Source organism: Oncorhynchus mykiss, chromosome 20 (assembly GCF_057628025.1).
Source record: "Oncorhynchus mykiss isolate SJ-2025 chromosome 20, ASM5762802v1, whole genome shotgun sequence".
Classification (NCBI taxonomy): domain Eukaryota; kingdom Metazoa; phylum Chordata; class Actinopteri; order Salmoniformes; family Salmonidae; genus Oncorhynchus; species Oncorhynchus mykiss.
In genome coordinates this window covers 45,675,389-45,698,276 of record NC_143041.1, presented here as the reverse complement: position 1 = coordinate 45,698,276, position 22,888 = coordinate 45,675,389, and the positions used below count along the sequence as shown (strand labels likewise).

The window sequence follows — 22,888 nt, the reverse complement described above, 5'->3', positions numbered from 1 at the left end:
ATCCTGCCTACCTCTCTCTCTAATCTTTGCCTTCACAACATCCTGTTCATGGCCCTTGGAATGTTCCCTGTTAGGAACTAGTTACATCCTTAAACCAGGAGCTTGATGACATAAATTTGTTGGGTTTGGACTGTAGAATTTTTTTTTCAACAGTAACAAGTACTATTAAAAACAGGAAGGACTTAACATTGCGAGACAAAAGGATGGAAGGATATTTTACTATTTCGTCAGTAGAGTCCCTTCATGTTACAGCAGTGCATTTCCATTTCAATGTCACTGACTATTTCATCACCTGCTTTCAAGGAGAGTGTGTAGCTTGTAGGTGCCCTCTATTCTTTGAGAGGGAGCAGAGCTGCATCCCAAATGACTACCTAGACAATATGTACAGTACCAGTCAAAAGATTGGACACGGATACTCGCTCAGGGGGTTATTCTTTATTTTTACACTTTTCTACATTGTAGAATAATAGTGAAGACATCAAAACTATGAAATAACACATATGGAATCATGTAGTAAACAAAAAAAGTGTTAAACATATTAAAATACATTTTCGATTCTACAAAGTAGCCATCTTTTGCCTTGATGTGCTTTGCACAATCTTGGCATTCTCTCAACCAGCATCACGAGGAATGTTTTTCGAACAGTCTTGAAGGAGTTCCCACATATGCTGAGAACTTGTTGGCTTCTTTTCCTTCACTCTGCGGTCCAAATCATCCCAAACCATCTCCATTGGGTTGAGGTGGGGTGATTGTGGAGGCCAGGTCATCTGATACAGCACTCCATCACTCTCCTTCTTGGTCAAATAGCCCTTACATAGCCTGGAGGTGTGTTGGGTCATTGTCCTGTGGAAAAACGAATTACAGTCCCACTAAGCGCAAACCAGATGGGATGGCGTATCGCTGCAGAATGCTTTGGTAGCCATGCTGGTTAAGTGTGCCTTGAATTCTAAATAAATCACTGAGAGTGTCACCAGCAAAGCACCCCTCACACCATCACACCTCCTCCTCCATGCTTCACGATGGGAACAACACATGCGGAGATCATCCGTTCACCTACTCTGTGTCTCACAAAGACACGGCGGTTGGAACCAAAAATCTCAAATTTGGAAAGGCCATAACCTAGGAAGAAACCTAGAGAGGAACCAGACTATGAGGGGTGGCCAGTCCTCTTCTGGCTGTGCCGGGTAGAGATTATAACAGAACATTGCCAAGATGTTCAAATGTCCCTAAATGACCAGCAGGGTCAAATAATAATAATCACAGTGGTTGTAGAGGGTGCAACAGGTCAGCACCTCAGGAGAAAACGTCAGTTGGCTTTTCATAGCCGATCATTAAGAGTATCTCTACCGCTCCTGCTGTCTCTAGAGAGTTGAAAACAGCAGGTCTGGGACAGGTAGCATGTCCGGTGAACAGGTCAGGGTTCCATAGCCGCAGGCAGAACAGTTGAAACTGGAGTAGCAGCATGGCCAGGTGGACTGGGGACAGCAAGGAGTCATCATGCCAGCTACTCCTGAGGCATGGTCCAAGGGCTCAGGTCCTCCGAGAGAGAGAAAGAAAGAAAGAGAGAATTAGAGAGCATACTTAAATTCACAGAGGACACTGGAGAAATACTCCAGATATAACAAACTGACCCTAGCAGCCCGACACATAAACTACTGCAGCATAAATACTGGGGGCTGAGACAGGTCAGGAGACACTGTGGCCCCATCCGATGATACCCCCGGACAGGGCCAAACAGGAAGTATATAACCCCACCCACTTTGCCAAAGTACAGCCCCCACAACACTAGAGGGATATCTTCAACCACCAACTTACCATGCTGAGACAAGGCCGAGTATAGCCCACAAAGATCTCCGCCACGGCACAACCCAAGGGGGGGCGCCAACCCAGACAGGAAGACCACGTCAGTGACTCAACCCACTCAAGTGACGCACCCCTCCTAGGGACGGTATGAAAGAGCACCAGTAAGCCAGTGGCTCGGCCCCTGTAATAGGGTTAGAGGCAGAGAATCCCAGTGGTGAGAGGGGAACCGGCCAGGCAGAGACAGCAAGGGCGGTTCGTTGCTCCAGAGCCTTTCCGTTCACCTTCACACTCCTGGGCCAGACTACACTCAATCATAGGACCTACTGAAGAGATGAGTCTTCAATAATACTTAAAGGTTGAGACCGAGTCTGAGAGTCTCACATGGGTAGGCAGACAATTCCATAAAAATGTAGCTCTATAGGAGAAAGCCCTGCCTCCAGCTGTTTGCTTAGAAATTCTAGAGACAATTAGGAGGCCTGCGTCTTGTCAGGGGGATCAGGGAGGAGACGGCAGGTCAGTACGGCAGGACCAAATTGGAAAGATAGGTAGGAGCAAGCCCATGTAATGCTTTGTAGGTTAGCAGTAAAACCTTGAAATCAGCCCTTGCTTTTAACAGGAAATGAGTGTAAAGAGGTTAGCACTGGAGTAATATGAGTCATCTTTTTGGTTCTAGTCAGGATTCTAGCAGCCGTATTTAGCACTAATTGAAGTTTATTTAGTGCTTTATCCGGGTAGCCGGAAAGTAGAGCATTGCGGTAGTCTAACCTAGAAGTAACAAAAGCATGGATAATTGCATCAAATGTTACGCAGATGGAAAAAAGCTGTCCATGAAACAATCTAGGAAAAACTCCCTAGAAAGGCCAAAACCTAGGAAGAAACCTAGAGAGGAACCAGGATATGAGGGGTGGATGGAAAAAAGCTGTCCTTGAAACAGTCTTGATATGTTCGTCAAAAGAGAGATCAGGGTCCAGAGTAACGCCGAGGTCCTTCACAGTTTTATTTGAGACGACCGTACAACCGTCAAGATTAACTGTCAGATTCAACAGAAGATCTCCTTGTTTCTTGGAACCTAGAACAAGCATCTCTGTTTTGTCCGAGTTTAAAAGTAGAACGTTTGCAGCCATCCACTGAAACACAGGCTTCCAGGAAGGCAATTTTGGGGCTTCACCATGTTTCATTGAAATGTACAGCTGTGTGTCATCTGCATAGCAGTGAAAGTTAACATTGTGTTTTCGAATGACATCCCCAAGAGGTAAAATATATAGTGAAAACAATAGTGGTCCTAAAACGGAACCTTGAGGAACACCGAAATGTCAGAGGACTTTGTCAGAGGACAAGCCATTCAAAGAGACAAACAGATATCTTTCCGACACACGTGCAGTGTGCCATGTATCTGCTTGAAGTGATAAGGATCACCGAGAAGGTGTTTATGTTGAATGCATCAAAAAAATGCACCCTATTCCCTATACAGGGCACTACTTTTGATCAGAGCCCTATGGACCGTAGTCTAAAGTAGTGCACTACCAAGGGAATAAGGTCCCATTTGGGACCCCTATCTCCCTCCATGATAAGAAACTATTAGCATCAGGGGGATAGAGCTGAGAGCTAGCTATTATTCAGTTACAAGGTGTGGTTGGAGTAGGTCTCCCTGCTCCCCCTTCTCCTCCTTGATCCCCCTTCTCTCCCCTGCTGCCCCTGCTCCTCCCTGCTCCCCCTTCTCCCCCCTGCTCCTCCCTGCTCCCCCTTCTCTCCCCTTATCCTCCCTTCTCCCCCCTGCTCCTCCCCCTTCTATCCCCTTCTCCTCCCTTCTCCTCCCTGATCCTCCATCTCTCCCCTTCTCCTCGCTTCTCCTCCCTGTTCCCCCTTCTCTACCCGCTCCCCCTTCTCCCCCCTGCTCCTCCCCCTTCTATCCCCTTCTCCTCCCTTCTCCTCCCTGATCCTCCATCTCTCCCCTTCTCATCGCTTCTCCTCCCTGTTCCCCCTTCTCTACCCGCTCCCCCTTCTCCCCCCTGCTCCTCCCCCTTCTATCCCCTTCTCCTCGCTTCTCCTCCCTGTTCCTCCTTCTCTACCCTTCCTCCCTTCTTCTCCCTTCTCTCCCCTTCTCCTCCCTGATCCCCCTTCTCCTCCCTTCTCCTCCCTGATCCCCCTACTCTCCCCTTCTCCTCCCCTCTCCTCCCTGCTCCCCCTTCTCTCCCCTTCTCCTCCCTTCTCCTCCCTGCTCCCCCTTCTCTTCCCTTCTCTTCCCTTCTCCTCCCCTCTCCTCCTTGCTCCCCCTTCTCCTCCCTCTCCTCCCTGATCCCCTTCTCCTCCCCTTCTCCTCCCCTCTCCTCCCTGATCCCCTTCTCCTCCCTGATCTCCCTTCTCTCCCCTTCTGCTCCCCTGATTCCCCTCTCTCCCCTTCTCCTCCCTTCTCCTCCCTGATCCCCCTTCTCTCCCCTTCTCCTCCCTTCTCCTCCCTGATCTCCCTTCTCCTCCCTGATCCCCCTTCTCTCCCCTTCTCCTCCCTGATCTCCCTTATCTCCCCTTCTCCTCCCTTCTCCTCCTTGATCCCCCTTCTCCTCCCCTCTCCTCCCTGATTCCCCTCTCCTCCCTGATCCCCCTTCTCTTCCCTGATCCCCCTTCTATCCCCTCTCCTCCTTTCTCCTCCCTGATCCCCCTTCTCTCCCCTCTCCTCCCTTCACCTCCCTGATCCCCCTTCTATCCCCTCTCCTCCTTTCTCCTCCCTGATCCCCCTTCTCTCCCCTCTCCTCCCTTCACCTCCCTGATCCCCCTTCTATCCCCTCTCCTCCTTTCTCCTCCCTGATCCCCCTTCTCTCCCCTTCTCCTCACTTCTCCCCCTTGTTCCCCCTTCTCTCTCTGATCCAACTCTAAAAAGGGATTTTCCACTTCCTCTCAAAAATCTGCATCCCAAGTGACAACCTATTCCTGATATAAAGCGCTACAATGGACCGAACCCTATGGGCCCTAGTCAACATAGGGAATAGGGTGCCATTTGGGACCATTGCGTTTTAAAAGAATAATAGAATAACTATTGCTTCCTCGTTCTCCCCGGGAAACTGTTTTATCTTTGTAATTTCCTTCCACGTCTCTCCTCTTTTGAAGGTGACTGCTGTGACTTCAATTCACATCACCTCTCCAATACGCCTTATGAGAAGAATCAAAGGCTTGTGTTAAACCAGCTGGTTTCAGGCTGTGAGGAGAGTGAACCGTGACAGACAGTGGGTTGGGTCTCAAAAGTCGGTCCGTCATATAGTGTAGGGCTCTAGTGCACTATATATAGGGAATTGGGTGCCATAGGGTTCTAGTCAAAAAAGTAGTGCACTATATAATGGGAATAGGGTGCCATAGGGCTCTGGTCTAAAGTAGTGCACTATATAGGGAATAGGGTGCCATAGGGCTCTGGTATAAAGTAGTGCAATATATATGGAATAGGGAGCCAATTGGGACAAACTGGGCAAAGACGTCAAATCAACGTCTATTCCACGTTGGTACAATGTAATGTTGAAATGACGCGGGAACAATATCGATTCAAGCAGTGTGTGGCCAGCTGGGAAAGCCACCCATTTAAGAAAATTTTAGTTTACTAAACTAAAGTTACTTTGAAAAAGTAACTGCATCCAAACTACCCAGTGTGCCTAGTGGCTAGTGTCTTTATGGTATATGAAAGAGCTGTCTCATTCTATCACTCTCTCTCTCTTTATATACAGTGCCTTGCGAAAGTATTCGGCCCCCTTGAACTTTGCGACCTTTTGCCACATTTCAGGCTTCAAACATAAAGATATAAAACTGTATTTTTTGTGAAGAATCAACAACAAGTGGGACACAATCATGAAGTGGAACGACATTTATTGGATATTTCAAACTTTTGTAACAAATCAAAAACTGAAAAATTGGGCGTGCAAACAGCAGACCCTCCTTAGTGGGTGACAGCAGCACCAGGCCATCTGTCTACAGCAGACCCTCCTTAGTGGGAGACAGCAGCACCAGGTCATCTGTCTACAGCAGACCCTCCTTAGTGGGAGACAGCAGCACCAGGTCATCTGTCTACAGCAGACCCTCCTTAGTGGGAGACAGCAGCACCAGGTCATCTGTCTACAGCAGACCCTCCTTAGTGGGAGACAGCAGCACCAGGTCATCTGTCTACAGCAGACCCTCCTTAGTGGGAGACAGCAGCACCAGGTCATCTGTCTACAGCAGACCCTCCTTAGTGGGAGACAGCAGCACCAGGTCATCTGTCTACAGCAGACCCTCCTTAGTGGGAGACAGCAGCACCAGGCCATCTGTCTACAGCAGACCCTCCTTAGTGGGAGACAGCAGCACCAGGTCATCTGTCTACAGCAGACCCTCCTTAGTGGGAGACAGCAGCACCAGGTCATCTGTCTACAGCAGACCCTCCTTAGTGGGAGACAGCAGCACCAGGTCATCTGTCTACAGCAGACCCTCCTTAGTGGGAGACAGCAGCACCAGGTCATCTGTCTACAGCAGACCCTCCTTAGTGGGAGACAGCAGCACCAGGCCATCTGTCTACAGCAGACCCTCCTTAGTGGGAGACAGCAGCACCAGGTCATCTGTCTACAGCAGACCCTCCTTAGTGGGAGACAGCAGCACCAGGTCATCTGTCTACAGCAGACCCTCCTTAGTGGGAGACAGCAGCACCAGGTCATCTGTCTACAGCAGACCCTCCTTAGTGGGAGACAGCAGCACCAGGTCATCTGTCTACAGCAGACCCTCCTTAGTGGGAGACAGCAGCACCAGGTCATCTGTCTACAGCAGACCCTCCTTAGTGGGAGACAGCAGCACCAGGCCATCTGTCTACAGCAGACCCTCCTTAGTGGGAGACAGCAGCACCAGGTCATCTGTCTACAGCAGACCCTCCTTAGTGGGAGACAGCAGCACCAGGTCATCTGTCTACAGCAGACCCTCCTTAGTGGGAGACAGCAGCACCAGGTCATCTGTCTACAGCAGACCCTCCTTAGTGGGAGACAGCAGCACCAGGTCATCTGTCTACAGCAGACCCTCCTTAGTGGGAGACAGCAGCACCAGGTCATCTGTCTACAGCAGACCCTCCTTAGTGGGAGACAGCAGCACCAGGTCATCTGTCTACAGCAGACCCTCCTTAGTGGGAGACAGCAGCACCAGGTCATCTGTCTACAGCAGACCCTCCTTAGTGGGAGACAGCAGCACCAGGTCATCTGTCTACAGCAGACCCTCCTTAGTGGGAGACAGCAGCACCAGGTCATCTGTCTACAGCAGACCCTCCTTAGTGGGAGACAGCAGCACCAGGCCATCTGTCTACAGCAGACCCTCCTTAGTGGGAGACAGCAGCACCAGGTCATCTGTCTACAGCAGACCCTCCTTAGTGGGAGACAGCAGACATTGACATTGTAGAGCTGTGTGATGGAATGTTTTGGGGTCATATGTTTTTAGATGGTTGTAAAATTTGATGTCTCTTTTTTCTATCTGAATGAGGAGGGGGTTTTGGCCCAATTCTGCTCTACATGCGTTATTTGGAGTTTTTCTTTGCACTTGCAACACAGTCTTGCAAAACTCTTCATGCAGTATTTCAATTGGATGTTTGTCCCATTTGGTAAATTCGTTATTAGAGAGTGGACCCCATACTTCACTGCCATATAGAGCAATTGGTTCTATAACTGATTGAAACAATTTGAGCCAGATTCTAATTCTAATTGGAATTTCAATATTGATGTTCCTTTTAATGGCATAGAATGCTCTTCTTGCTTTGCCTCTCAGCTCATTCACCGCCATGTGAAAGCTACCTGTGTTGCTGATATTTAGTCCTAGATATGTGTAGGTTTTGGTGTGTTCTAATAGAACTGTGTCCAAATATCATTTATATTTGTCATCCTGATTTCTGGACCCGTTTTTGGAATATCATTATATTTGTTTTCTTTTAGGTTAAGGGCAGTGCCCAGGTCAGATCCCAGGTCTGACAGAACCTGTGGTTAAGGGCAGGGTACCGGCTAGTGACAGTGACTAAAGTTAAGGGCAGGGTACCGGCTAGTGACAGTGACTAAAGTTAAGGGCAGGGTACCGGCTAGTGGTGACTATTTAACAGTCTTGACGGCCTTGAGATAGAAGCGGTCTCTTGGTCCCAGCTGTACTGACTTCGCCTTCTGTTGCACCTTCTTCAAGTCACTGTCGGTGTGGATTAGATTGAAGCTTTTCACCTTCTCTACTGTGGCCCCGTCAACGTGGACAGGGGGCATGGTCCCTCTACTGTGTCCCCGTCAACATGGACAGGGGGCATGGTCCCTCTGCTGTGTCCCCGTCAACATGGACAGGGGGCATGGTCCCTCTACTGTGTCCCCATCAATGTGGACAGGGGGCATGGTCCCTCTACTGTGTCCCCGTCAACGTGGACAGGGGGCATGGTCCCTCTACTGTGTCCCCGTCAACGTGGACAGGGGGCATGGTCCCTCTACTGTGTCCCCGTCAACGTGGACAGGGGGCATGGTCCCTCTACTGTGTACCCATCAACGTGGACAGGGGGCATGGTCCCTCTACTGTGTCCCCGTCAACGTGGACAGAGGGCATGGTCCCTCTACTGTGTCCCCGTCAACGTGGACAGGGGGCATGGTCCCTCTGCTGTGTCCCCGTCAACGTGGACAGGGGGCATGGTCCCTCTACTGTGTCCCCGTCAACGTGGACAGGGGGCATGGTCCCTCTACTGTGTCCCCGTCAACGTGGACAGGGGGCATGGTCCCTCTACTGTGTCCCCGTCAACGTGGACAGGGGGCATGGTCCCTCTACTGTGTCCCCGTCAACGTGGACAGGGGGCATGGTCCCTCTACTGTGTCCCCATCAACGTGGACAGAGGGCATGGTCCCTCTACTGTGTCCCCGTCAACGTGGACAGGGGGCATGGTCCCTCTGCTGTGTCCCCGTCAACGTGGACAGGGGGCATGGTCCCTCTACTGTGTCCCCGTCAACGTGGACAGGGGGCATGGTCCCTCTACTGTGTCCCCATCAACATGGACAGGGGGCATGGTCCCTCTACTGTGTCCCCGTCAACATGGACAGGGGGCATGGTCCCTCTACTGTGTCCCCGTCAACGTGGACAGGGGGCATGGTCCATCTACTGTGTCCCCATCAACATGGACAGGGGGCATGGTCCCTCTACTGTGTCCCCGTCAACATGGACAGGGGGCATGGTCCCTCTACTGTGTCCCCGTCAACATGGACAGGGGGCATGGTCCCTCTACTGTGTCCCCATCAACATGGACAGGGGGCATGGTCCCTCTACTGTGTCCCCGTCAACGTGGACAGGGGGCATGGTCCCTCTACTGTGTCCCCGTCAACGTGGACAGTGGGCATGGTCCCTCTACTGTGTCCCCATCAACGTGGACAGTGGGCATGGTCCCTCTACTGTGTCCCCGTCAACGTGGACAGGGGGCATGGTCCCTCTAATGTGTCCCCGTCAACGTGGACAGTGGGCATGGTCCCTCTACTGTGTCCCCATCAACATGGACAGAGGGCATGGTCCCTCTACTGTGTCCTGAAGTCCACGATCAGCTCCTTCTTTTGTTGACGTTGAAGGAGAGGTTATTTTCCTGGCACCACTCTGCCAGGAACGTCACCTCCTTCCTGTAGACTGTCTCGTCGTTGTTGGTAATCAGGCCTACTATGGTTGTGTCGTCTGCAAAGTTTATTTGGAGGCGTGCGTGGCCACACAGTCACGGGTGAACAGGGAGTATAGGAGGGGGCTGAACACGCACTCCTGTGGGGCCCTTGTGTTGTGGATCAGCGAAGTGGAGGTGTTGTTTCCTACCTTCACCACCTGGGGGAAGCCAGTCAGGAAGTTCAGATCCCAGTTGCACAAGGGTTCAGACCCAGGGCCTCCAGCTTAATGATGAGCTTGGAGGGTACAATGTCATAGCTACTTAGGCATGTGAGAGTATAGTAGAGAATTACTTGGGCCTGTGACAGGTTACCTGGCCTATTTGCATTGTGTGCTGCTGCTACTCTCTGTTCATCATATATGCATAGTCACTTTAACTATACATTCATGTACATACTACCTCAATTGGGCCGACAAACCAGTGATCCCGCACATTGGCTAACCGGGCTATCTGCATTGTGTCCCACCACCTGCCAACCCCTCTTTTACGCTACTGCTACTCTCTGTTCATCATATATGCATAGTCAATTTAACTATACATTCATGTACATACTACCTCAATTGGGCCGACAAACCAGTGATCCCGCACATTGGCTAACCGGGCTATCTGCATTGTGTCCCACCACCTGCCAACCCCTCTTTTACACTACTGCTACTCTCTGTTCATCAAAAATGCATCTTTAACCATACCCACATGTAAATACTACCTCAATCACTTATACACACACACACACACGCACACACACACACACACACACACGCACACACACACACATTTTTTTCTGCACTGTTGGTTAGAGCCTGTAAATAAGCATTTCGCTGTAAAGTCTACACCTGTTGTATTCGGCGCACGTGACAAATAAACTTTGATTTGAGTATTACTTAGGCCTGTGAGGGTATAGTAGAGTATTACGTAGGTCTGTGAGAGTATAGTAGAGTATTATTTAGGTCTGTGAGAGTGTAGTAGAGTATTACGTAGGTCTGTGAGAGTATAGTAGAGTATTACTTAGGTCTGTAAGAGTATTACCTAGTTATGTGACAGTATAGTAGATTATTACTTAGGTCTGTGAGAGTATAGTAGAGTATTACCTAGGTATGTGACAGTATAGTAGATTATTACTTAGGTCTGTGAGAGTATAGTAGAGTATTACTTCGGTCTGCGAGAGTATAGTAGAGTATTATTTAGGTCTGTGAGAGTATAGTAGAGTATTACTTAGGTCTGTGACAGTATAGTATATTATTACTTAGGTCTGTGACAGTATAGTATAGTATTATTTAGGTCTGTGACAGTATAGTAGAGTATTATTTAGGTCTGTGAGGGTATAGTAGAGTATTACTTAGGCTTGTGAGAGTTTAGTAGAGTATTACTCAGCTCTACACATAAGTGACATCATTTCACCCAGAGAGAAAGTGTAATAATCTCCGTGGCATCTATATATACCGCTGGCCTGTAGTCTGTAGTCTAATCATCAACGAGATGATTGGAACGTAATACAACTCTGTATCCTGACTGTATCCTGAATGGCACCGTGTTCCCTACTGGTCAACAGAAGTGCACTATATAGGAACAAAGGGGGAGCCAATTTGGGACACAACCTTTCAGCAGCATTAGTGTGTTTGTTTGAGTTAGACACTGGCACATTGAAGTGAAGGCAATGCCTGCTTTCAAAATGGCACCCTTCACTAGAGTATTGACTTTGACCAAGACACATTCTGCTCTGTAGTATAGGAAATAACCCTGTCAATAGTAGAGCTCTACAGTATGGGAAATAACCCCTGTCAATAGTAGAGCTCTACAGTATAGGAAATAACCCCCGTCAAAAGTAGAGCTCTACAGTATAGGCAATAACCCCCGTCAAAAGTAGAGCTCTACAGTATAGGAAATAACCCCTGTCAATAGTAGTGCTCTACAGTATAGGAAATAACCCCTGTCAATAGTAGTGCTCTACAGTATAGGAAATAACCCCTGTCAATAGTAGTGCTCTACAGTAAAGGAAATAACCCCTGTCAATAGTAGTGCTCTACAGTATAGGAAATAACCCCTGTCAATAGTAGTGCTCTACAGTATAGGAAATAACCCTGTCAAAAGTAGAGCTCTACAGTATAGGAAATAACTCTTGTCAATAGTAGGGCTCTACAGTATAGGAAATAACCCCTGTCAATAGTAGAGCTCTACAGTATAGGAAATAACCCCTGTCAATAGTAGTGCTCTACAGTATAGGAAATAACCCCTGTCAATAGTAGAGCTCTACAGTATAGGAAATAACCTCCGTCAAAAGTAGAGCTCTACAGTATAGGAAATAACCCCTGTCAATAGTAGTGCTCTACAGTATAGGAAATAACCCCTGTCAATAGTAGTGCTCTACAGTATAGGAAATAACCCCTGTCAATAGTAGTGCTCTACAGTATAGGAAATAACCCTGTCAATAGTAGTGCTCTACAGTATAGGAAATAACCCCCGTCAAAAGTAGAGCTCTACAGTATAGGAAATAAGCCCTGTCAATAGTAGGGCTCAACAGTATAGGAAATAACCCCTGTCAATAGTAGTGCTCTACAGTATAGGAAATAACCCCTGTCAATAGTAGTGCTCTACAGTATAGGAAATAACCCCTGTCAATAGTAGTGCTCTACAGTATAGGAAATAACCCCCATCAATAGTAGTGCTCTACAGTATAGGAAATAACCCCTGTCAATAGTAGTGCTCTACAGTATAGGAAATAACCCCTGTCAATAGTAGTGCTCTACAGTATAGGAAATAACCCCTGTCAATAGTAGAGCTCTACAGTATAGGAAATAACCCCTGTCAATAGTAGTGCTCTACAGTATAGGAAATAACCCTGTCAATAGTAGTGCTCAACAGTATAGGAAATAACCCCTGTCAATAGTAGTGCTCTACAGTATAGGAAATAACCCCTGTCAATAGTAGTGCTCTACAGTATAGGAAATAACCCTGTCAATAGTAGTGCTCTACAGTATAGGAAATAACCCTGTCAATAGTAGTGCTCTACAGTATAGGAAATAACCCCTGTCAATAGTAGTGCTCTACAGTGTAGGAAATAACCCTGTCAAAAGTAGAGCTCTACAGTATAGGAAATAACCCTGTCAATAGTAGTGCTCTACAGTATAGGAAATAACCCTGTCAATAGTAGTGCTCTACAGTATAGGAAATAACTCTCTCAATAGTAGTGCTCTACAGTATAGGAAATAACCCAGTCAATAGTAGTGCTCTACAGTATAGGAAATAACCCTGTCAAAAGTAGAGCTCTACAGTATAGGAAATAACCCCTGTCAATAGTAGTGCTCTACAGTATAGGAAATAACCCCTGTCAATAGTAGAGCTCTACAGTATAGGAAATAACCCTGTCAATAGTAGTGCTCTACAGTATAGGAAATAACCCCTGTCAATAGTAGAGCTCTACAGTATAGGAAATATCCCTGTCAATAGTAGTGCTCTACAGTATAGGAAATAACCCTGTCAATAGTAGTGCTCTACAGTATAGGAAATAACCCTGTCAAAAGTAGAGCTCTACAGTATAGGAAATAACCCCTGTCAATAGTAGTGCTCTACAGTATAGGAAATAACCCCTGTCAATAGTAGAGCTCTACAGTATAGGAAATAACCCTGTCAATAGTAGAGCTCTACAGTATAGGTAATAACCCTTTCAAAAGTAGAGCTCTACAGTATAGGAAATAACCCCTGTCGAAAGTAGTGCTCTACAGTATAGGAAATAACCCCTGTCAATAGCAGTGGGCTATATAGGATATGGGGTGCCATTTTGGACACTCAGGGAGGGAAAGAAACACATTTGAACACTGACTACTTTCTGTGAAGAACCGGGCGACTGACTTAAGAGTTGGGAGCAAAGATACTCTCAAAATATTTTACATAAAAGAGCAGATGAACACTAACCTTAATGACAGTCGGCCATTAGAGACAGACAACAACAAAGTTGACCAAGGTCAATCATTAACCACGAGGTAGGAAAGGTCAATCATTAACCACGAGGTAGCCAAGGTCAATCATTAACCACGAGGTAGCAAAGGTCAATCATTAACCACGAGGTAGCCGTGGTCAATCATTAACCACGAGGTAGCCAAGGTCAATCATTAACCACGAGGTAGCCAAGGTCAATCATTAACCACGAGGTAGCCAAGGTCAATCATTAACCACGAGGTAGCCAAGGTCAATCATTAACCACGAGGTAGCCAAGGTCAATCATTAACCACGAGGTAGCCAAGGTCAATCATTAACGACGAGGTAGAAAAGGTCAATCATTAACGACGAGGTAGCCAAGGTCAATCATTAACCACGAGGTAGCCAAGGTCAATCATTAACCACGAGGTAGCCAAGGTCAATCATTAACCACGAGGTAGCAAAGGTCAATCATTAACCATGAGGTAGCCAAGGTCAATCATTAACCACGAGGTAGCCAAGGTCAATCATTAACCACGAGGTAGCCAAGGTCAATCATTAACCACGAGGTAGCCAAGGTCAATCATTAACCACTAGGTAGCAAAGGTCAATCATTAACCACGAGGTAGCCAAGGTCAATCATTAACCACGAGGCAGGAAAGGTCAATCATTAACCATGAGGTAGCCAAGGTCAATCATTAACCACGAGGTAGAAAAGGTCAATCATTAACCACGAGGTAGGAAAGGTCAATCAACTTGTTATAAGGACTGTCCTCCAGTTCTTCTCATTTTCCGCCTGAAAGCATACCCTAATCTAACTGCCTGTAGCTCAGCCCCAGAGGAAAGGATATGCATATTATTGGTATCATTTGAAAGGAAACATTATGAAGTTTGTGGAAATGTTAATTGAATGTAGGAGAATATAACACAGTAGATCTGGTGGAAGAGAATACAAGGAAATAATCAGACGTTTTCTGTTCTTTTAATTTTGTTTTATCTTTGAAATGAACAAGAACAGCCAAACATTCAGATATGATGCTGGGGATCATTTCACATAAGAACATAAGTGGGCAACAGTATTTGACCAAAGATACAGACAGATACCTTCAGGAATGAGTGAGGTACATGCCATTGAGCATGAAGACACCCAGGTGTCCCTCACAAGCTTCCCAAATGTACAAGTGGTACAGTGATACATTGATGCCAATAACTATATACAAAATACCCCAAAAATATTCCAACATACCCCCCCCCCCAAAAAAAAAAGTATTGAAAAATGGAGAAAAAAAGAATGAAAATATTTCAAAAATGTTAAAATAACAAGGGTAACTATTGACACTTTCAATGTACAATAATGTGAAGACCCTCAGTCTTATTGTGTCAATATTGTGGTGCTGATGCCATAGCCCATAGCAGTCTCTTTCTGGTGTGAAGCAGAGGGTCACCGAACAGTTGGTGCAGGTGACAGGGGATTTCTTGTGGCACAGACAACAACGAAGCCTCCTTACTGAGCCCTTTTTGCCCTGAGGCACATTCCTGCCTGCAATGATACATTTTGGCATGTGAACACCACTGATTGGAGCAGAAGGGACAGAGGTAGAGGGGACAGAAGCTGTAGCTTCAGCTAGCAGGCTCCCTGAAGGCTAGTTGTGAGATGGGGGGCTGCCATTTCCTTCTGCAGGATGAAGGCTTTCACCACAGTAATGTCAATGAAATTATAAAACAATGTCTTGTACCATTTCACGGTTTTATGGAGAACATTGTAGTAGCCAATCAGTGCATCTGACAGGTCCACACCTCCCATGCTCTTGTTGAAGTCCTTCACTGCAGTTGGAATGGGGATATTTTTGGTGGTCCATGCCCTGCACCGTCCTTCACACGCCTGACAACATGATCACCACTGAAGGACTTGTGGGTTGTTGTGCACATCCCCACCTCTCTGGTGTCCATCCACTTCACAAAGAGCAGGCCATCTTCACAGATCCATCTCATGGTCCCCCGCTCAGCCCTCTTAGGCATGTCGTTCGCCCTGGTTTAACTGCATAACGGAGTCATAGCTAAGTCCCTTACTGGGAGAAAAACGGTTATTCTCCTCATAGACAAAGAAAGTGCACATGTATGCACACACAGAATCAGCCCAAACAAACAGTTTGTGACCCCATTTAGTCGTTTTTTTACGCATGTATTGTTTTAGGCCAATTCTGGCCTTTGAGGCTACCATCCTCTCATCTATGGTAAGGTTCTGGGCGGTGCTGAAAATAAGTCTTGCAAGCCTCAATCATGTCGAGGTAGAGCGGTTTAATTTTGCAGAGCTTATCAAACCATGCCGTGCCTCACTTCATCTCGTTGTCCTCGTCAACTTTCGGGTCAATAATGTGAAGCGCCCGTGAGATTGTCAGAAACCTACTGCATGACATGACCGTGGAGGGAAAAGGCAGTTGACAGAGGGGTGCAGATTTCCAGTAGCTTTACAAGACCCATGTAAATGACCATAGAGAGGTAACAAAAAAGATCTGACCTGGAAATGGCCTTCCATGTCTCTTTCTTGCCTTCCTGCTTCTTAGCTCCGTACTTATTAGTGTTCAACACCAGGGAATCAACAACTGCCAAGGTGAAAAACAACTGAAAAAGTTGCATGGGGCTGTACTTGGAGGTCATGTCCAGCTGAGGTCCTGGTGGCCTTTTCGGTCTGAATATTGGAGGTGGTGGCACAGCATCCTCCTCCAGCACAGAGTGCCAACGACGCTCCTCCGCTCTGCCAGCAGGTTCCACACTTCCCTTCCTCCGCTTCTTTGTCACAGACTTCACACCTCGTGATGGCCGGGCGGGGGTAGGTGTGGTGCCGGAGACAGCAGGGTGGATGGACCAGCTTCAGTGGGGGATTTGTACCTTGGCAGTATGGGCTCCCAATCAGAATCGCTGGGACTGTGAAATAAAGACACAGACAATCACTAAGGTGAGGTGTTGTCCATTCCATGTTTAGATAAAATAAAATATAAAAAATATCTAATATATACAGACACACAGACACAGACACACAGACACAGATTATATATAGAGTAGGGAATGAATCTCTATGGTGAGGAGCGTTCCCATTCCATGTTTAGATAAAATAAAATATAAAAAAATATCTAATATACAGTGCCTTGCGAAAGTATTCGGCCCCCTTTTGCCACATTTCAGGCTTCAAACATAAAGATATAAAACTTAATTTTTTTGTGAAGAATCAACAACAAGTGGGACACAATCATGAAGTGGAACGACATTTATTGGATATTTCAAACTTTTTTTACAAATCAAAAACTGAAAAATTGGGCGTGCAAAATTATTCAGCCCCTTTACTTTCAGTGCAGCAAACTCTCTCCAGAAGTTCAGTGAGGATCTCTGAATGATCCAATGTTGACCTAAATGACTAATGATGATAAATACATTCCACCTGTGTGTAATCAAGTCTCCGTATAAATGCACCTGCACTGTGATAGTCTCAGAGGTCCGTTAAAAGCGCAGAGAGCATCATGAAGAACAAGGAACATACCAGGCAGGACCGAGATACTGTTAACAAGCGATAACATTGAAATGGAAGGAGTATCAGACCACTGCAAATCTACCAAGACCTGGCCGTCCCTCTAAACTTTCAGCTCATACAAGGAGAAGACTGATCAGAGATGCAGCCAAGAGGCCCATGATCACTCTGGATGAACTGCAGAGATCTACAGCTGAGGTGGGAGACTCTGTCCATAGGACAACAATCAGTCGTATATTGCACAAATCTGGCCTTTATGGAAGAGTGGCAAGAAGAAAGCCATTTCTTAAAGATATCCATAAAAAGTGTAGTTTAAAGTTTGCCACAAGCCACCTGGGAGACACACCAAATATGTGGAAGAAGGTGCTCTGGTCAGATGAAACCAAAATTGAACTTTTTGGCAACAATGCAAAACGTTATGTTTGGCGTAAAAGCAACACAGCTCATCAACCTGAACACACCATCCCCACTGTCAAACATGGTGGTGGCAGCATCATGGTTTGGGCCTGCTTTTCTTCAGCAGGGACAGGGAAGATGGTTAAAATTGATGGGAAGTTGGATGGAGCCATATACAGGACCATTCTGGAAGAAAACCTGATGGAGTCTGAAAAGACCTGAGACTGGGACGAAGATTTGTCTTCCAACAAGACAATGATCCGAAACATAAAGCAAAATCTACAATGGAATGGTTCAAAAATAAACATATCCAGGTGTTAGAATGGCCAAGTCAAAGTCCAGACCTGAATCCAAACGAGAATCTGTGGAAAGAACTGAAAACTGCTGTTCACAAATGCTCTCCATCCAACCTCATTGAGCTCGATCTGTTTTGCAAGGAGGAATGGGAAAAAATGTCAATCTCTCGATGTGCAAAACTGATAGAGACATACCCCAAGCGACGTACAGCTGTAATCGCAGCAAAAGGTGGCGCTACAAAGTATTAACTTAAGGGGGCTGAATAATTCTGCACACTCAATTTTTCAGTTTTTGATTCGTTAAAAAAGTTTGAAATATCCAATAAATGTCGTTCCACTTCATGATTGTGTCCCACCTGTTGTTGATTCTTCACAAAAAAATACAGTTTTATATCTTTATGTTTGAAGCCTGAAATGTGGCAGAAGGTTGCAAAGTTCAAGGGGGCCGAATAATTTCGCAAGGCACTGTACACACAGACACACAGACCTAGACACAGACATACACCCACCCACAATGTAGAGCAGTGTACTTTACACATTTCATTACTGATTATATTTTTATACATGGCAAATCAGATAAAAATATCTCAAACAACTCAAATGAATAATATTTGATAATATTAATTTAACATAACGTTACTCACCAATCCAACACAGAATCTTCTCCATACAGGAACATCTCCTCAGATTTAGAGTCAAAAGAATTCTCACTGTCTGAATCATCTTGTAGTAATTCACTGTCACTATCTCGATCAATTTCTTCAATAATATCGTGTAGATCTGTATATTTTGTCTTTGTCTTTGATTTTAAAGTTTTACTCACCATAATTCTTCTCTGAAAATGCTCTCAAAAGAGAAATGCCTCCCATAACCTGCGTGGCTGCTTCTAGTAGAATTTTCAATGGCGAATGGCTGTGTTTACGCTCGAGTTTCCCACAAAGGCTAGTGTTCCTGGATAGAACCCTAACCTGTTGCCTTTTACCTCAGGTCATTGGCTATCTACCAAGCTAGATTTCAATACGATCAGTGGTCTTTGGTCCGAAATCCAGTCAATCAACGAAGAACTGGTCATATCATTGGTGCGCAATGAGGTCATAGTTTGGTGTGTTCAAATCAGTTCCTTTCGATCAATCTGTCGGAATTATGGCTGTATTACTAACAAACAAAGGATTGCAATGAAACCAAACATGACTCGATAAAAGTCAGTTTAGAGTGAGTAATTACGTCCAAAGTTGAAGGACACTGAATTTAGGACACAAGCCGTTTACAAAATGTTTCCTGTTAGGCTATAAAAAATGATTATATTGAACAAAACAACAATTTATTGTTTCGTCATGACCTTTAGTATTGCCAAAAGAAGAAGATCTTCAAAGGTATTTGATGAATTTTATTGCTATTTCTGACTTTTGTGACTAATTTACTTGGCTGGTAGCTGTACATAATGTTTTGTCTAGTGATCAATAATCATATGGTTTGCTTTCCCAGTAAATACGTGTTTAAATCTGACATGGATTAGATGGACTAGATTAACAAGAGGTTTAGCTTTCATTTCTCTTGATTAGATGGACTAGATTAACAAGAGGTTTAGCTTTCATTTCTCTTGATTAGATGTACTAGATTAACAAGAGGTTTAGCTTTCATTTCTCTTGATTAGATGTACTAGATTAACAAGATGTTTAGCTTTCATTTCTCTTGATTAGATGTACTAGATTAACAAGAGGTTTAGCTTTCATTTCTCTTGATTAGATGTACTAGATTAACAAGAGGATTAGCTTTCATTTCTCTTGATTAGATGTACTAGATTAACAAGAGGTTTAGCTTTCATTTCTCTTGATTAGATGTACTAGATTAACAAGAGGTTTAGCTTTCATTTGCCACATTGCACTTCTGATTTAATTAAAGTTAAATATTTATAATAATTACATTTCTGCAATTTTGACGAAACGCTAGTGGAACGCCATTCCTAGTCAGGCTAACCATGGGTTCCTAAAGGTCAAACATTAACCATGCGATTCTAAAAGTCAACCATTAACCATAGGGTCCCAGAGGTCAACCATTAACTATGGGGTCCCAGAGGTCAATCATTAACCATGCGATCCTAAAGGTCAACCATTAACCATGGGGTCCCAGAGGTCAACTATTAACCATGGGGTCCCATAGGTCAATCATTAACCTGTCTGGGAACGGAACCCCTTGTCAACAGCCAATGAAATTGCAGGGCGCCAAATACAAATCAACAGAAATCTCATAAATCAAATTTCTCAAACATACAAGTATTAGGGACCATTTAAAGATACATTTCTCATTAATCCTCCTACAGTGTCTGATTTCAAAAGTTATTTACAGCGAAATCTCTACAAACGATTATGTTAGGTCACCACCAAGTCAGAGAAATACACAGCCATTTTTCCAGCCAAAGAGACAAAAAGCACAAATAGAGATAAAATTAATCACTAACCTTTGATGATCTTCATCAGATGACACTCATAGCACTTCATGTCACACAATATATGTATGTTTTGTTCTATAAAGTGCATATTTGTATCCAAATATCTAATTTTACATTGGCGTGTTATGTTCAGTAATTCCAAAACATGCTGTGATTTTTGCAGAGATCCACATCAATTTACAGAAATACTCATTATAAATGTTGATGAAAATACAAGTGTTATGCATGGTAATTTAGATCCACTTCTCCTTAACCATGGGATCCTAAAGGTCAATCATTAACCATGGGATCCTAAAGGTCAATCATTAACCTTGGGTCCTAAATGTCAATCATTAACCATGGGGTCCTAAAGGTCAATCATTAACCATGGGGTCCTAAATGTCAATCATTAACCATTCTGTCATAAAAACAGAGTACAGGGTGGCTGTTTCAGTCAGACAGAAGCTGAAGACGAAAGGGTGGCTGTTTCAGTCAGACAGAACACAATCACTATGTGTTGACTCTAACGTTTCTCTCTGTTACCTCTAATGGTTCCACTATTAGCAGTTTGGATGATTTATATAGGACGTCTGCGTCTGTTAGCTCAATAGGATTTATATAGTACTTCTGTGTCTGTTAGCTCAATAGGATTTATATAGGACTTCTGTGTGTGTTAGTTCAATATGATTTGCATACAGACATGCTGTATCTACCTTCATGAAGGAATTTGCCTCAATGAGTGGGCTTCAACAATCAAATATTGGTGTTTTTTTTATCAAGAGAACCTTCCATTGTGCTCCGAAGAAGTTCCATTTTATCAAGAGAACCTTCCATTGTGCTCCGGAGAAGTTCCATTTTATCAAGAGAACCTTCCATTGTGCTCTGGAGAAGTTCCATTTTATTAAGATAACCTTCCATTGTGCTCCGGAGAAGTTCCATTTTATCAAGAGAACCTTCCATTGTGCTCCGGAGAAGTTCCATTTTATCAAGAGAACCTTCCATTGTGCTCCGAAGAAGTTCCATTTTATGAATATCCTGTCTGCTCTATAGCCCCATCCTGCCCAGCAGTACAAATCTGTCAGTCCAGACACACCCGATGTCAGCTGTAGCCTGTTTAGTATGCACTATTCTATTACAAATGAACTAAGAAAATGTCAAACCATTCTGGAAGACAATCTAGTCCGAGAGGAGCAGTGTATTTGTAACCTATCGGCCTGGAAACTAAGTCAATTTTATTTTTTATTTTTTTTTATTTTTTTAAGCAAAACTTTCAACATGCTACCAAGACTTGCTGAATATCTTATCAACTCAATAGGATTTACACAGGGTAATCTGCCTAGGAGCAAAAAAATAAAATAATGTCTACCTGCTTGGAAACTATTGGGTGTCCTCACCCTATCTGCTGTGATGAGAGGGATGAGTGAGGAAGGTGTGAATGGGTTGATGAGGAGAGCTACAGGACAGAACCTGACTAATTCTGGCCAATTAGTACACACACACACACACACACACAGTCACATGCACACACACACACGCACATACACACACACAGTCACATGCACACACACACACGCACATACACACACACACACGCACACAGTCACACAGTCACATGCACGTACACACACACAGATGCACGCACACACACACACAGATCCGCACACACACACACATGCATATAAACACGCATATGCACACATGTGCGCACACAAACACATGCGTATACACACAAGCGCGCGGACACACACACACACACACACACACACACACACACACACACCTTCAGAACAGGACCGGTCTGACTACAGAGCTGGCCAATTACTGGTGAGATTTCAGGGAAGCTAGCTGATACTGGCATGACTCTGACATCTCCTTAAAACCTGCAATAAGGGAATTAGGAAGATGTGATATTGCATGCAATTTCTTAACATTGTATTTTATTCCCAAGAAAAGGTATCTTAGAAGGGAAGAGCAGGCGACTGAGAAAGATGTAACGGGCATGAGAGATCTGCAGAACAATCTTTGAGAAGCCTTTTGATGTTTTCAAATACCTTGTCATGGGGGCAGGGAAGATGTGAACCTTATGAAACGATCCAGTGGTCTATTATGCAGCTTTCAGCTCCAAGACCAGAGACAGACAGATATACACCTTTACCAAGAGTGGTCAGTGGATTTCAGTGTAGCAGTCATTTCGGTGGACATTTCAGCGTCCATTTCAGCAGGGGCCTTAGTTTCTACATTTACTGTAGCGTGAAGACAGCAGATTGAAGTCTATGAGTCTATGAATCAGGTGTGAGAGCCTTGGTAGACTCATTAAAGACTTTAATCATAGAATGCCTCGTTGCCTGTCATCCTCCAAATCCAACCATGGCCCCTCCACTTCTTTAATCATATAATGTCTCTATGCCTGTCATCCTTCCAATCCAACCATGGCCCCTCCACTTCTCTCTTCTCCCTGACTGTATAAACTTGAACATTTTCACAATGAGGATTAGATTATTATTTCTGACAGATCTGGGATGGGTTTAACCTTGCGAGGAGGGAAAATATGAGAGGGAGAGAGAGAGAGAGAGAGAGAGAGAGAGATAGGAAGAGAGAGAAAGAGAGAGAGAGAGAGATAGGAAGAGAGGAGCAAGAGAGAGAGAGAGAGGCAGATAGGAAGAGAGGAGCAAGAGAGAAAGAGAGAAAGAGAGAGAGAGAGAGAGATAGGAAGAGAGGAGCAAGAGAGAGAGAGAGAGAGAGGCAGATAGGAAGAGAGGAGCAAGAGAGAGAGAGAAAGAGAGAGAGAGAGAGAGAGAAGAGAGGAGGGGAGAAAGAAAATGTCAGTTGACAGAGTGGATGAATTTAAGCCATTCCTGAGATGGTGGTATTGTCAGAAGTCAAACAGGCCT

General features: G+C 45.1%; 1 long non-coding RNA gene across 1 annotated transcript; it reads right to left on the bottom strand.

Moving 5' to 3' along the window:
- Positions 1-420: 420 nt before the first annotated feature.
- On the bottom strand, positions 421-2,150 carry LOC149974609 (uncharacterized). Its single transcript, XR_016489542.1, has 2 exons — positions 1,816-2,150; positions 421-1,537 (listed from the first exon to the last, which is right to left on the bottom strand). It is a non-coding gene; the product is annotated as an uncharacterized LOC149974609 (long non-coding RNA).
- Positions 2,151-22,888: the final 20,738 nt, after the last annotated feature.